A 17346-nucleotide genomic window follows, 5' to 3' on the forward strand; every position below is an offset into this window, starting at 1 on the left:
GCTGAGAGGTTGAGTATCGACCTAGGATCCAGGAGGTCACTGTTCAGTTCCTGGTCAGGGCACATGCTCAGGTTGTGGGCTCGATCCCTAGTCGGGGCATGCATGAGGCAGCCGATCAGTGACAACTCTCTCATCATTGATGTTTCAGCTCCCTCTCTCTCCTTCTCCCTTCCTTTCTCTGAAATCAATAAAGATATATTTTAAAATAATAATAATAAAAAATAACTTTTGGTGCTGTGCCAAAAACAAATTATGGTCTATGTCTATGTATCGCACAAAAATATCTCATGTGACTCATACTGCCGACTGAAAAACACCAACCTAGACCAACCCTTTTATCTCATGGATGAGAAATCTGAGATTCCAAGCTGGGAGGTTTGTCTCAGGTCACACAATTGGTGTCAAGCTGGAATGAAATCCCAAGCTTTTTAACTTGCAGGCTTGTACCCCCACCACCTCCCCTTGCTCTGCAATACTGGAAGTGCTCCTATCCTTTTGTTTAAGCTATAAATCCCTGCTCAGAAAGGTGTGTTACTCTGTGTAAACAAAATATTAATGTTCACAATTAGTTTTCTACTCAGGATTTCATATCATTAGTCAGCATTAAGTAACAGTATTTTGTTAAACTTCAGTTAATAACAGTTTCTGGGAAATTTTTTCTTTTCTTTTCTATGGCTTCTGTTATGCTGTCAATAATACCAACCATTTAAATTTTAAAATATATTACTGCCATAAAATGCATCAGACTCTAAGGATCATTTATCCTTTGATTTGGTAACTCTACTTCTAACAACATATCCTAATGAACTGATCAGAAGTATAGTCCAAGATTTAGGTTTAAAGTTATAAATTGCTGAATTATTTATATAATATAAATGAAACATTTTAATGGTGAAATATAAACAGCTCTTAAAATCATGTTTTCAAACAATTTCAATGACTTAGAAAATACTCTTAATATGATGTTAAGCTTTTAAAAAAAAATTGAACTGTATTTACAGCTTAACCTCAATAATATAAGAAAAAAATTTATTTGCATATTTTCAAAAGACTAGAAAGATACATACCCCAATGTCAGCTGTTATAACAATATTTAAATGATCTTCTTTTTCTTTTTCTGTAATTTTTAAATGTTTTATTATCAACTATTTTCATAATACAAGAAGTAAATATGTTAAATATTTCTCACTGGGATTCAATAGTCAGCCTCAAGTGTTGCAAGTAGTATACCAAGTACTGAGCTACTCTCTTCTGTTCTAAGACCAGGGCTGGAAGAACCTTACCCACACGACAATTTTAAGTGACCAAGAGGTGCCCACTGCACCAAATCCCCAGATAAGTTTTAACCAGAAAATGCATGCAATCATCTAAGATCCTGTATAAATAAGGCATTTCTAAATACAAATTTAGTTTGAACACATAAGGAGGGAAATAAAGAGACTAAAAGGAAAGCAAAAGAAAACAAAAAAGACGTAAAATGGCTTAAAATAGGTACTCTAAGGATAGACCAAAAAATGAAACAAAACCAGGAATCTGCTAACTAATCAGTAGTCAACTTTACTTTAGAATAAAAATTCTTTGTTGAGAGACACAAATGACAAGGAAGGATTAAATCTATCCAGAGAAACTTCTTACCATAGAGCCAATCTTGCGCGAGGTACTCAATGAGATATTGGCAGCTGTTCGCAGTTCAGCAGGGACTCTGTTCTCTGAAAGTGGATGTGCTGATGGATTTATTGCCACCTGTTATCTGAGGGAGTTGTGTGTGCCCTTTGTCCACAAAAATTTAATTGGATCCTCCAGCAGGTTCCATTCAGACCCTTAGCTCCCTGCGTCAGAGGCAGGAAAGCAGGGCTGGAGAGAATGGAGAGAGAGGAGAAATTACCCTGAGCAAAGATGCACTGGCCGCAATGTTTCTCATCTGCGCTTATCTATCATCAAACTCTTTAACTCCTGCCTGAGTCTAAATATAAATTGGAAGACAAAATGAGCCGGAGTGCAGTTCCTGTCCCTTGCTCCCTAGTCAAAGAGGCTCCCACATTCCCAGTTGCTTTCTGGAAAGAAAGAAATCCTAGAACACCCACAGGACCAAAAAACAAATGCATAATAATCTATGCATGTTGTTCTCAAGTCATAAAAGTCCAACATTTATGACGTCTGCAAAGTCATAGATTGCACACTAGCATCCCGATATTAGCCCGATGCCTGGCCCGCAGTAGCCTCCAGTAGACATTTGGTGGACGGGTGGCTACATGGATGGCTACCCAGGGGGTGCGGCTCACTGTGGGACCCCGGCGGCACTGTAGGAAACAAGATGGCGGCGCAGGGAACCGCTGCACCCGCCGCCTCCCGCCGCCACATCAAATTACAGCTAAAATGCAGAACTGCCACCACTCAGGGCCTCCTGAAATCTGGCTGGACAGAAGCCCCACAACCAGGGACCTGAAGAAGCACCGAGACCGGGAGGAGGGGCGGAGACGTGGGCGGATCGGGGCTGAACTGAGGAGATGCAGCCGTGGGGCCACACCCGGTGCCGCGGGTTAATCCAGGAGGGACATCTCGGCGGCAGAGGTTTCCTGGAGGAGGGAGGGGTCCCAGCCCCACACTGGGCCCCCCTCCCAGGGCTCCAGGGCCGGGAAGAGAAGCCCCCACAACTCCGGGCTGTGAAACCAGCGGGGACTGTGGCTGAGGGTCTCAGAGGCTGCGGGAGCCCCAGCAGCCCCTCTCAAAGGGCCCGGCACGGACTCACTCGGACGCTCCCTCTGAGCCCAGCGCCGGGCAGCAGCCTGAAAGGACCCGGGACACTCGGGGAGGAACTAACCTGCCTGAAATTGGGGCGAGAGGTGGAGGGGCGGCTTCCTCCCGGGCAGAGGGGCTGGCGGAGGCCATGGCTCCTGTGGGGAGTCCTCCCCGCACACAGCCGGCAGGCAGGCGCCATATTTGAATCACCAGCACCTCTCACCTTTGGCCCCGCCCCGTGATGCCCGGAGGCCCCGCCCCTCCCCACCTGCAGCTCATCCAGGCCATTTCCAGGGGCTTTTCTGTGCAAGTGGCCTCTCAAGCCTCATGCTTAGGACTTTCCTCAGATCTCTCAAACAAGCAGCAGCAGGCCCCATACAGCTTGATAAATGGCCCCAGGCCTGGCACTAGCGGCAGCCTGCATTGGTTCATAGCTTGGCCTCTCCTAAATATCTCTAAGCCCAGCACAAGTAACAGCCAACTATAGTTTGCTATGTAGCTCATGCTGGGTGGCCCTGGGCAAGGCACTGGTAGAGGCTGACTTTGTACTTCCTGGGAGGCCCCAGAGACAGTGCACCGCACTGGATTACAACCCTTCCATATCCATGAATGACACACTCAAGGGGCACACATGGTGAACACCAAAGCTCCACTGAAGTAAATCCTGCTCCATAGGGGTGTCTCTAGCACAGCAGCTCTTTGGCTGTAGTTGCAGCTGGTCTTCACAGCTGATTGGCCTGGGGGTCAATTCCTCCCAGTAATGCTAACAGCAACCAAGGCTCAACTACAACAGGACAGTGCACACAGCCCACACAGGGGAGCACCTAGAAGGTCCAGCTCAGGTGACTGGGGAAGCTGAGCCACTGGACTCTACAGAACACCTACTACACAAAGCCACTCTACAAATTCCAGGAGACATAGCAGCTCTACCTAATGCATAGAAACAAACACCTGGAAGCAGCCAAAATGTGGAGGCAAAGAAACATGTCACAAAGGAAAGAACAGAAGAAATCTCTAGAAGAGGAACTAAATGAAATAGATCCAAGCAAGATAACAGATATAGAGTTCAGAATTTTGTTTATAAGGATGCTCAACCATATTAGTAAGAGTATTACGAAAACAACTGAGAAAATCAATGACATAATAAAGTACCAATTTGAAATGAAGGCTACATGAACTGAAATGAAGAATAATTTACAGGGAATCAACAGAAGAGTAGAGGCAATGAGAATCAAATCAGCAATTTGGAACATGAGGAAACAAAAAACGCCCAACCAGAAGAGCAAAAAAAAAAAAAGAATCCAGAAATATGAAGATAGTATAAGGAGCCCCTGGGACAACTCCAAGTGGCCCAACATTCATGTTATTGGGGTGCAAGAAGGAGACAAAAGAGAGCAAGAATTGAAAACCTATTTAAAAAAATAATTACAGAAAACTTCCCCTACCTGGGGAAAGAAATCGACTTACAAGTCCAGGAAGCACAGAGGGTCCCAAACAAGAGGAACCCAAAGAGGCCCACAGCAAGACACATCATAATTAAAATGCCAAAGGTTAAAGACAAAGAGAGAATCTTAAAAGCAGCAAAAGAAAAGCAATTAGTTACCTACAAGGGAGCAGCCATATGACTGTCAGCTGATTTCTCAACAGAAACTTTGCAGGCCAGAAGGGAGTGGCAAGAAATATTCAAAGTGATGAAAAACAAGGACCTACAACCAAGGTTGCTCTACCCAGCAAAGCTATCATTTAGAATTGAAGGTCAGATAAAGAGCTTCACAGATAAGAAAAAGCTAAAGGAGTTCATCACCACCAGACCAACACTACAGGAAATGTTGAAGGGTCTTCTTTAAGAAGAAGCTAATGAACAAAAGAATCTGATGAACTAAATAGATCCAGAGACATTGATGCATGCAATAGACGATCATATTTCAGAGGAAAGAGGGAAGGGGGTGGAGGGTGAGAAGAGATTAACCAAAGAAGTTATGGGCATATATGCATAACCCATGGACACAGTCAATAATGGGATGAAGGCCTGGGGAGGGGGTGGGAGCGAAGTGGAGGGGGTCAATTGGGGGGGAAAAATGGACACCTGTAATACTTTCAACAATAAAGATAAATTAAAAAAACAAAACAAAACTCAATTCAACTAGAAGGTTAAAACTAAGTGAATGGAAAAATTATATACCATGCAATCATTAATCAAAGGAAAATATGAGTACATATACGACTATCAAAATAAACTTCTGAGTAAAGAAAATTATCAGAGATGGATTAGAACATTTTATAATAATAAAATGGTCAATTTACCAAGGGAAAAAAAAAAAAGAATGGCACTATAGGTCTATATTTTTCTGATATTAAGAGTCAGTGGGGAAAAGACCATAAACAGTTTACAAAAGAACAAATACAACTCATGAGCAAGAGTAGAAGCAGAGGTTTTCTAAGTGGGGAACTGGTGGGACTCTCCTAATTGTATGAAGTAACTTAGAAACTTTCAATGAAGGACTAAAAAGGTGGAAAGACCTTTAAAGAAACCTGCAAAGAGAAATAGGGGGAGGAGGCAAGGACATTGGGGGAGTGTATGAGTTTCTTATGGCTGCTGTAACGATTACCACAAACTCAATGTCTTAAAACCACAGATTTATTACCTTGGAATTCTGAGATCTTATTGGGCTAAAAATCAAGGTGTCTGCAGAGCTGCAATCCTTCTGGAGACTCTAGGACAGAATCTGTTTCCTTGTCTTTTCCAGCTTCCAGAGGCCGCCTGCATTAACTCTCTCTCCATCATTTAAACACACTGTCCCTCCCCCGCCCCCCTCTCTGGCTCTCAGCTTGTTGTCCCCATCCTTCACTTATAAGAACTGATGTAATTACATTAGGTCCATCCAGATATTACAAGATAATATCCCCTGACCTTGAACTTAATCAGATCTGCAAAGTCCTTTTTACCATGTAAGTTAGCACATTCACAGGTTCGAAGAGGAGAATGTGACCATCTCTGGCAGGGGGCTGGGCATTGTTCTCTCTACTGTCGGGATACCAGCCACTTTACACACCCTGTGGCCTGAGTCTCTATGGAGAGAGGGGGTTAGGGGCAGAAGATGGGGAAACTGTATTAATAAAATTACAAAACTCTGAGCACAAGGCAGTGTCCTGTTTGGAGTCCAGGTGACACTTCTGCCACCAAGCTCTCTTTCCTAAGTGCGGTTTGGTTATTCTGAGGGCTTGCAGCAGCCACCAGCCAAGCAAAACTGTGTCTAGTAGAGAACTCCAGCAGCCGAGGGTTTAGGTAGAGCACTTCCACAGGGAAGAAAAAGCTCTTCTGAGATATCACCAAACTGAGAAAGCCCCAAATAATTGGAAAACCATGGTTTGGGGGAGCTGAGGGTCTGAGAGAGCAGGCACAGACTGACAGTCATCAGATTTTGGGCATTAATAGAAACAATGGCAACAATAATAATAGCCATCATTTATTGAGCACCTACTACATGTCAGGCATGTTTCTAATACATACATATATATTATACATTACACACACACACATATATTTCAGTCAATTGTGACCATGCTAGTATTCACAGGTTAGCCAAGACTGGGTTGTTCTCACAAATGCCCATCACTATTAATGATCAGAATGTTGTTTATTAAACAGAAATGAGCTCTATCTTCCTCCTGTCTAGTTTTTTAATGTAAAAACCCCCACACCCAGTGAAACTGGTGTGAGTATGGTGAAAAGGAACTTTGTAGACACTATTAGTAGCAATGCAAGTGGGTACAATTCTTTTAGAAAGCAGTTTAATTTTCTATCTTTTGTCTTTTAAGTTATAAAACATTTATACTTTTTTACTCAGTAATTTCACTTCTTAGGGATCTATTCTAAAAAAAGCTAAAATATGGGGGGGAGCATATCCTAAGTACTACATTATTATCATAGCAGTTAGGAAAAATTGGAAATATCTCAAGTATCCAACTGTAGAAAAATATTTAAATCCATGGGCCTGAAGAACTGTCATGTTATTAATGAAACAGAAAAAACATTATCATGAAGGCTATATATCAACTTAGAAAAAAATTTTTAATCCTCACCTGAGGATTTGCCTTTTCATCGATTCTGGAAAGAGGAAGGGATAGGGAGACAGAGAGAGAGAAACATCATCAATGTGAGAGAGAAACATCGATTGGTTGCCTCATGCACATACCCCAACGAGGGGTCAAACCTGCAACCTGGGTATGTGCCCTGACTGGGAATCGAACCCGTGGCCCTTTGGTGCACAGGACAATGCTCTAACCACAGAGCCACACCAACCAGGGCAACCTGGAAAAAATGTTATATATATGTACATTTATATATATATTTATACACACACACATACACACACACATAGATATTATAATTATAATGGGAAGTGTAAAGGTAGGATGTAAAACCTTATGTACATTGCTAGCAGCATTATGCACAATAGTCAGAAGGTGGAGGCAACCCAAATGTTCATCAGCAGATGAATGAATAAAGAAAATTTGGTATATGTAAACAGTGGAATTTTACCCAGCCTTAGCAAGGGAGGAAATTCTGACACATGCTACAACGTGGACATGGACAATCTTGAGGGCATTATGCTAAGTTAAATAAGACAGTAATAAAAAGACAAATACTGTATGATTTCACTTATATGAGGTATCTAGAGTAATCAAATTCACAGAAACAGAAAGTAGAATGGTGGTTTCCAGTGTCTGGGGAGAGGAAGAAGAGAGAAGTTGTTTAATGGATTTAGAGTTTCAGTTTTGCAAGCTGAAAAACTTCTGGAGATTGGCTGATTGTACAACAATGTGAATATGCTTAGTACTACTGAAATTTACACAGAAAAATGGCTCAGATAATAGATTTTATGTTACTTATATTTTACCACAATCAAAAATGTTAAAAAAACTATGTAATTGTAATTGTAATTATATACCTATAAAAGCTCTATATACATTAAATACATGTCATTTATGTTAGTGGTTTTGCTAAATCACAAAATTATGGGAGATTTTAGTTTATTATCTAAATTATAGTGGGAAAATTTTTTAAATAAAAACTTACCAGTAAAAAGTAATAGCTCAGTCTATATGTATATAGACTAGTGGACTCTGAGCCCTTGATAGGGACTAATGATTTCCGGCTAGAGTGGGGTGTTGAGAGCAATCGAGACTGCAGTGGAAGTCTGAGGCTCCTTGACAGTGGCTCTGTTATCACTCCAGTGAAAGAGGCTGGCACACAGTATCATCAGACAGACAGCTTTTTCTCAGGACCAAATAACATGTATAGCCTAATTATACTTACCGTTGGCTGTGGCTGATATGGCCTGCCAGAGTAGATGGCCTTTGACTCAGACCTGGAGGGTGTTTTGGTTTCTCATTGCTTCCTGTTTCTCTTACTGTTCAAACACTTAACAATCAGTTCAGACTTCCTCTTATATGGAGCATATGTCAGTGTTCCAGGCTTGGACTGGAGAGATTTGGTTTCTGTCACAGGCTTCTGAAAAGGCCAGGAAAGCATTACTCTATGGCTGCGATGCACACGACACTGTGGACCCTGAGGGGTGATCTGTGTCCAAAAAAGGTAGGGAATTGCTGGACATGGCAAAGTGAGAGAAGGGTTTTGTTTCAGATCAAGGGAAATCAGGTGCTTTGAAAACCAAACTCAAAATAAGCTGGAATCTTATTGAATGATTGTATTGTAGGGACACAGCAAACTCAGCAATAAATCGGTCGACTGGGGATTCGTCAAATTCAGCCCCCCTCCCACAACCAGCATCCCTTCACCTCAAATGCCCTTGAAGAGATAGCCCTGCCTGTGGAGACAGCAGACTCAGAAATGTTTAAAGCCAAAGAAGATATAGAGTCTGCCCCTGGGAAACCGGATTCCTCAGCCCTCGAGCCAGGTCCCTGCAAATTCAGTCTGGATTTCCTCTGGCCAGTGCAACCGGAGGGGACCTACAGCTGTCCCATTATAACGCAGAACTTGGCAGTAAGTTGTCCTGGTAGGGCTTGCCCTTGGGGGCTCTTCTGTCTGTTGCTTCTCACCTGCTACTCAATTTATAACCTTTGTGTCCTCAGCACAGACTAAGTCTCATGTGCACAGTCCTGCCTGTTTTGTGCTTGCTCCCGCTTTCGACTTCCTTCATGGCTGCTGCCCCGGTGAGCTCCCTCCATTCTTTCTAGTTCTTTCCTGCTTCTCAGCATATCTTTTCAAAAGTCCTCTCTTACTATCAAGTTTCAGTCTGGCCATTGTCCCCTGATTACCAGGATGTGCCATCTCTGTTTGACTCAAGCCTGCTCTGCTCAGGAAATGCCGCCCCAGCTGCATTCAGCAGTCAGTGCTCCCACGCCTCTTCCTTCAGTGCCCACCTTGGAGTTACTCAGGAGTTGGTTAAGAATAAGACTAGCCAAAAACCAGAAGCAGAGATATGACACTTTATGACACTGTGACATTTTTCCTTGAACTATAGTTCTGTGATTCGAGGCCGGAAGCTACTTAAAGGCAGGGTTTTAGCCTCCTGACCTTTGTTCTGCCCATGGGCCTCAGCATCTTGCCCGGCAGAGGTGCTCGGTAACTACTTGTTGATGGTGATGATGACGAACACTCTAGCCTCTGAGCTTCATGGAAGACTGGCTGAGGTATTGGAAACCTTGAAGGAGACTTGCCCTTTCCCAGAGCCTCATAGCTGAAGAATAGGAATGTTATTTCCATCTTCCATTTGGAATTTGGATCCCAAATCTACCCATCCTGGAGCATGGGAGCAGAATTCCACAAGCAGAGCTGAGGGTTTTGAAATCCAACGCTGACCCTTGGGATCTTAGCCTCAGCCATGACTCCTTATGAACCTTAATTCATGGACCACAGATGGAAAATCTACCATCCCCAAAACCATTGTGCTATGTCGGAGAGCCTGTGGAGATAGCCATGACTTTCAGTGGGGTATGAAAGGCCAGTGGTAAAGTCTCTTAGAAACAAAGACCATGCTTTTTTCTTTTTCTTTTTTTTTTTTAGTATCCTGCTGTAAACACCAGGGAATGGAAAAGGAACACCTGAATTAGCAGGGTTTGGGTCCTGGTTCTGCTGTTCACTAGCTGTGAGAATTTGGACAAACTACTTGGTTTCTCTATGCCTCAGTTTGCTAACTGATAGTTCTTGTGAGGATCCAATGAGTACACTAACGGTAAGAACTTAGAAGAGTGGCACATAGTAGGCACATAATATTGGATTCTATGCATTTATCTATCAGAAAAACCATAAAACATGGACTCTGCTCTGACTAAACTTCTCTATTTGTTGGGGGAATTTCCAGACCCTAAGTTCCCTAAAATAAATTCCCCTTCTAAATGCAACCTCCATCATGAACTGTGTCAGAGCTGTTACTTTTTGCCGACCATGAGAATTTACATGCCTTGTTCAAGACTCACATAGGACACCCAATGTTGTTCCTCTAATCCAAATCCCTCTACATTCTGTCTACTGAAAAGATTCACCTTCCCGTGGAGACCAACCTGACCTAAACCAATCCTAACTGACCTTTCTCTTACTGGTTAGACAATCCGCAATGCCATTCTATGCTATTTTGCATATACTCTCATATTATGTGTATTAATCTTGTCTCCACAATATTGCCTTTGCAGTAATGTCATCTTTGCTTTAAAGATGTGACATAGGCTCAGAGAAATGGCCTGCCTGAGGACACAGCTCAGTTCAACGCACTTACCACTGGAGAGCAGAAACATATCTTGAGTTCTTCCAAGGCTTTTCAGCGCAAGCACCACATTGAGTTCATCATCAGTGTTCACTCAACAGAAAATGCCATTCAGGCTTTCACTACACTCTCTAATGAGTACATCATAAGTAAGCCAGAAAATGAGGCCTTTTCTGTCACTGGTCAGATTCCGACATTGAGGCAGTGTAGGTACATTGCCATAACTAGTGGGAAATTTGGAAATTAGAATAAATCCCTAGAATTTTTCCTGAGAATCTCAGATTTCTGAGCCCAGCTTGTCCCTAGGTCATCTCTGACACTAGAGAAGGGGCTTCAGGCAGATACCAGGTCAGATCCTGGACCTTACTTCTCTTTTCAGACGTTCAGAAGCCCCTGCCTATCTTCGAATTAGTTTCTCCTTCCAAAGTTCCCCTAAATGGGGGTAGAAGAGATCATCTATAATTACCCTGCATCAGAGGAAATCTCCCAAGCTGATTTATTGTGTATACAGGCCACAGAGCCAGAACTGGGCAGCTATGGAGAAAAGAGCAACCACAACATGGTTTAAAGTCTGGGTGGGTTACATTGTCTTCCTAGCCCCGGTACTATTCTACTTCTGGGACTTAGGGAAATCACTCTACTTCTCTGAGCTTCAGTTTCTTCATCTGTAAATGGGAGAGTTAAGTCTAGTTGATCCCCAAGGTGTATCCTAGGTCTAACCATCACAAACTAGTCTTAGAGGCAAAACAATGGGTTCTCATTGAATGTTGACTCTGTGTCATCTGTCATTACTTCCTCTGGCCCAGGTCCCTTCCAGGTCTCTGTAACACAGAATGTTTTATTTGTCCATGCTTGTTCTACCACTAGTTTAACCTGCTGCCTGTTAAAATAAAAACTGTACCATCTTAAACAGATGTACCTTAACAGTCCCAATTTTATGTCTGATTAAAAAATGTAATGGATGCTCATGCAAAATAAATTTTGACAAATATTAAGAATACAAAACATCCCATAAGTCAGAGATAGTCACTGTTAACATCTGTATGTTTTCCAATATTTTCTCTGAGGGTAAGTGTACACCTAGATATAATAGAAATTATACTGGGTGTGCCATTTCGTACAAAAGTTTTTACTCAGTACTGTATGTATTGTAAAACTTCCCCCATGCTTAAAATATTTTCCTCAGTGTCAGAATGATATTCCATCAAATAGATGCACCAGCATTTATATAAATGATTCTGTTTTGTTTGGAACATTTGGAATGAGAAAGGGCTGTCTTGACCTGGCAACAAAAGAAAGCCTTTGACAAAGGAAGGGCAGCTGGAGTTTCAAGGGCACTTTCCCTCACTTCACACTGGGAGACAATGAAACAGCCAGCACCTGCAATGGGAACTTCCAGCCATTGGCCCCTTCTTGGGTTGACAGGTTTAAACACTTGCAGGGCTTGCTCTTAGGTAGCCACTGTTCTGATCAGAGGGGGCCCTCTGCTGTTCCCTTTCTTTCCACAACACATCAGTGACCCTAGTCACAAAGAAAGTAACATGGAATAGAACCAGAGATCTCAGCTTTCAGGAGATCAAAGTAGAGTTTCCAGCCTGTAAAGCTCACTCCAAATTAGAAAACAGCCAACACAACAACAAAGAGAGAAATATATACAAATTAATTAGTTTCCTCTCCCATCTGACCCTGAAAATTTTATATTGATGATATCATATTGGTTTATGCCTTGTTACATGGAAATGTACAGGCCTATTTATTAAATCTGCTGCAGGTTGTCATTGCTGTGTTTTCCCTGATTAGGATTTTCCAGCAAATGAAGAGAGATGCACATTATGCGGGGAAAATTAGGTCACTGGCACGAGCTTTCCTTCCCTTCCTGTCTCTAATTTTCTTCGGCATTAATCATTTGTAATAAAAGAATAAGTGTTTGCATTTCTGTCTGAGATGTTGCTTTATGGAAGCCTGCTTTTAAATCCTTGAGAACTATGACATAAATTCTTCCCAACTGTCCAATGAAGACTCAGAGACAGAAGGAATTGAGGATTGGCCAGAGGTCACTGGGGTTAGTGACTCCGAGTCCCATGTTCCGACCACAAACCCTACTGCTGGGGCCAGTCAATCTTGCATTTCTTGGGGGTAAAGTAAGAACAGGATTTCAACATATAATAGAAGGACTATAACCAGGATACTAGCTGAGCAGGGTGAGTATTCCTTAGGGAAAACCCCTCTGTATCAACAAGACTGGTGGAGAACTGCTCATCCTTGAGAAGGGAGTGACACATTTTCGTTCATCTAATAGGTATTTATTAAGTGCTATGTGCAGGTTACCTTGCTGGGTGTGACAGATAGAAGACACAAGAAAATGATAAGATATAGTCCCTGCTTAATACAAACTAGTCAGGAAGAGGCGTCATTTATAAAAGCTCTTAGAAAAGAGCCTGACACATAGTAAGTAATATGTACATACTTGATCAAGCAATCCATCAAACTATATAACACTAGTTAAAACATATTTAGCCTTTGCTATGGCAACCACTTTGCATTAATCTCTTTCGATGCTTACAACAAGTTTATGAAGAAGGTACTATTAGACCCTCAGCTTGCAAATGGGGCCTAGAGAGCATAAGTAGACAAGCAAATTTTTGTTCAAGGATAAGTAGACAAGCAGAACTTTAGCTGTGGGGCTCTAGAGCCTCTTAACCACAGTGCTGCATATCCCCTTCCCCCAGGCAATGCTCTTTGTGTGAGCGGATGTGACTTTGGATATTTAATGTCCATTTTAGAAGGAAAAAAGACACACCCTCAAACTGCATTCTCAGTTATTTATCACTGCACAGTGTCTTCTGAATTTTATCAGTGTATAAAAATGTTTTGCACTATTGTAATTGGTCTGTATACGTTTAGCTCCTTTCACTCAGTATTATTTTGTATACATAATTCCATATGCTTAAATTCTACTAACTATATATCATATGCATGCCAGTATCCATAAATATGGAATCCTTGTCCAGTTCACTGTTGTTAGCTATTCAGGTTACAACTTCATTTTCACTATGATGAGTAATAGTATTGCCATAATAAGCTATAAACATATTCCTTTGGTCAATAATCCCATTTCGAGATTACCAAATCAAATTATTGAATCAAACATGATGAACAATTTTATGATTCTTGGCCCATACCAGATTGCTCTCCAGAAGAAATGGCCAATTTATCAAGCCAGCAGAAAGGTGATGGCACACCTCTTAGTCCCTAACTCTATCAGCACTTAAAAAGAATTACTTGGTTAGTTTTGCTAATTTAACAGATACAGTAGAACATCACGGTCATTTCAGTTTCAATTTCTTTATTATTAGGAAAACTAACATTTCCCATACTTTCCTGCCTATATTTTTATGTGCAAAATATTTGTTTTACCCTTTGTCTTTCTTATATATTAAGGAAATACTTTTTGAAACCTGAGGAAAAGTGTTTAAATATTAATGCTTTAAATATCTCTGAGAAACTCTCATGTTCAATTTCAGTTGACAAATATTTTTGAGCTACCTGCACTCTGCACAGATACTGTCATTAGACCATAAGAAATTATAAAATAAAAATAAATAATTGTATTTGTCTAAGAAGTTGGAGATGGTGCCAAGTAATACAACTACCTGACACTACCAGAGAGAAAAACAATTTAACACACGTGATTCAATAAATGAAAATACCATTTCTCCCATTACTGGATGCTGCTTAGCTATTTTTTCTTTAAGAGTTTCAGGCTCTTTTGAGAATCTGATAGAAATCGATGGGTTACCTCCATGGAAAATGACTATATGCATACATTTTTCATAAGGTTTCAGATTTCTATGCATCCCCAGTTCAAGACCTCTGTTTTACAGCAATCTTGGCCTTATCTCTATCATTTTTTTCCTTCAAAATATTTCTGCCTACTTCCCTCTTCTCTACATCTCTTTGTTCTACAGCAGGTTATAGAAAGTAACAAAAGAGGAGAAAACGTGAATGGACAGTTGTCAGTGCTGTCATGACAGTGATGAGCTCTGCGATAGAGGTAAGGTCAGGGTGCTGTGGCAGTGTGCTGGAGGAGAGCCATCACTCTGGCCTGAGTCAGCACCGTTCACCTAGACAATTACAATAGCTTCCGAACTGGTTTTTCAATGTCTCTTTTGCCTTCTGCCTCAGTTCATTTTTTGCCCAATAAAACAAGGTTTAGTCTTTTTAAAGCCTAATCAGGTCACGTTATCTCTTTGTAAAACTCTCTAATCACACTAAGAGTAAAATTCAACCCCCCACCCGTTGCTTCTAAAGCCCTGTTGACCTGGCCCAGGCCTCTCTCCTACTGCTCTCAGTGTAATCCTTTCTAGCCCCGCTTTCCTTCTGACTCAGGACTTTTCCACTTACTTTTCCCTCTACCTGGATCAAGCATCTCCTGGAGCTTCCCAGGACTTTCTCTTTTCATTTTAGGTCTCAGACAGCTGATAGGGGCATTCCCTGACCATACCATCTAAACTCTTCTATCCTGATCACTCTTACCCCTAGTCTTGTTTTATTATTTTTTATCACACTTGTCTCTACCAGGCATTTTATTAGTATGTTGTTTGTTTTCTGATTTCCCCCTTTTGTAAGTGCCATGAGGATAGGGACTTTGTCTATCTCTAGGACTTAGAACAGTATCCAATACACATAATAAGTTGTTCAAATATTTGTTCAATAAATGTTAAGGTTAATGCTTTGCTTTTGTACTAGAGGCCATAACTGATTCCTGCTCACAGAGTAAAAAATTTAAAAAAAAAAGTAAAAAGTAAACATCTTGAACTCCTAAAAGGATAAAAGGTTTGTAACAATAGCCAACAGTCTGATTGTCATATCTGAAACTTATCTATTATCATAAAAAAATAGCATGAGAAAAGCAGATTTATAACTTTTATAAAAAGGATGTCATATATTGTATTTGAAAAATATCGAGGCAAACACATATTAAAGGATTGAAACAACAGAGGTTATTAAATTAAAAGTAGAAATATTTGTCATATACACTCATATTACACACACACACACACACACACACACACACACATACACATATATATAATTTTCCTAAGGATAGACTAAGTTTCTAACAATGAAATATTTGAGTCTAGTACCACCAAATTGCTCTTACAGATATCATATCAATTATACTTTTAGCAATAAAATATGAAAATTCTTGTTTCCTTAATTTCTTGCCAACTTTGGATATTAGTTAAAAATTGTAGTCAGTCTCATGAACTGAACAAAATGGTGTTTTTTATTGTTTTGCCTTTCTTTTCTTTAATTATAAAGATATACTAAATGGTGTTTAATCTCACTCAAAATTAAGGAATACCTTCTTCAGTGGTGTGGTTCTCACTCAAAATTAAGGCATATTTTCTTCAGTGGTATGGTTCAAAAGGGTTGTGGGCATTTATTACAAAGGGCATGGAAATGAGATGCATCTAAAATAAACTTTATGTAATTAATTCTCACTTCCTTTAGGATATACCACCATTGTATACAGTTCAAACCCTACAACTTTCTCCTATGCAAAACAATTTATTGTTCTTCATTAAGCATCTATCTTCCCATTGTAACATAATGGTCTTCTAATGGCCAAATGCAGTGGATACTAGTAGTGCTCCTGTTACTTGCCTTCTCTTTGGTTTTTGGCATTATACAATAACCCCTCCTTGAGATTTTTTTCTTTTCTTTTCTTGCTTGTAGGACATGTGCTCTGGATTCTCTATAACTCTAATATCAGTCCAAGTTTGATTGCAGTATACTTTTTAGTACATCCCCTAATCTTTTTAACCTTAAAAGTTGATCTTTAGCATCTTCCCACACAATACACACACTCTCTGTTTTATCTCTTTTATTTCCATATCACCATCATGATGATAAGTCACAGTTTTTTTGTTTTTTTTTTTGTTTTTTTTTTAAAAAACCACATCTTTATTGATTTCAGAGAGAGGAAGGAAGAGGGAGATAGAAACATCAATGATGAGAGAGTCATTGATCAGCAGCCTCCTGCACACCCCTGACTGGGGATCGAGCCCGCAACCCGGGCATGTGCCCTGACCAGGAATCGAACCACAGTCTCCTGGATCCTAGGACGATGCTTAACTGCTGAGCCACGCCGGCGGGGTGATAAGTCACAGATTTTGATCTCAGTTCAGCTCAGATATCTTCTGGTATATTTACCTATAGTCCAATGGAAATATCCTTCTGAATATTCCACAGGAAACTTAACTAAATAGATCTCCTTTCCTCCTCCACCACCAGCAAAATTCCTCACTTCCTTCTCCACCACCGTCCATTCAACCACTCAGGCCTCAAGCCTGGGCTGTCACCTTCCACAGCCAGCTGGCCATTCTTCTGTTAGTCTCTTAGTTTTCAAATACATCCCACTTTGTTTTTCACACTGCTACCACCACCCTAAAACAGCCCAATATATGGTTTTTGAATGATAGATTAGTGAACAAATTGAACAGGAAGATAGTAAAGTAAAAGATATGATGGCACATAGCACCCTATTTTAATAATCCCTGAATAGGTTTTTTATTGCTTCTGTTTTTCAAAGTGTTTTTAGGACTGGAGCTCTCTTCATTCAACGTCATGAAATGCCATTATAATCTGGACATTACTTGATGTTTCCTTGTACATGCTTGCCTTTCTTCCCCCTGCCTCCCTTATAGGCGTGCCTTTTCCCCATTTCCTTTTTTTCTCCCTGAAATCTTGCCTTTCTCACTCGGTCCCTCTTTCGCTTCTGCTTCCCTGTCCTTGGCCAGGCGCCCTTCCTCCCAGCACCCTGGTCAGCTCCCCCAGCTGGTGCGCAGGCTCAGTCCCGCCCACGGAGATCGCC

This window comes from Miniopterus schreibersii, assembly GCF_964146895.1.
Source record: "Miniopterus schreibersii genome assembly, chromosome: 4".
Taxonomy (NCBI): domain Eukaryota; kingdom Metazoa; phylum Chordata; class Mammalia; order Chiroptera; family Miniopteridae; genus Miniopterus; species Miniopterus schreibersii.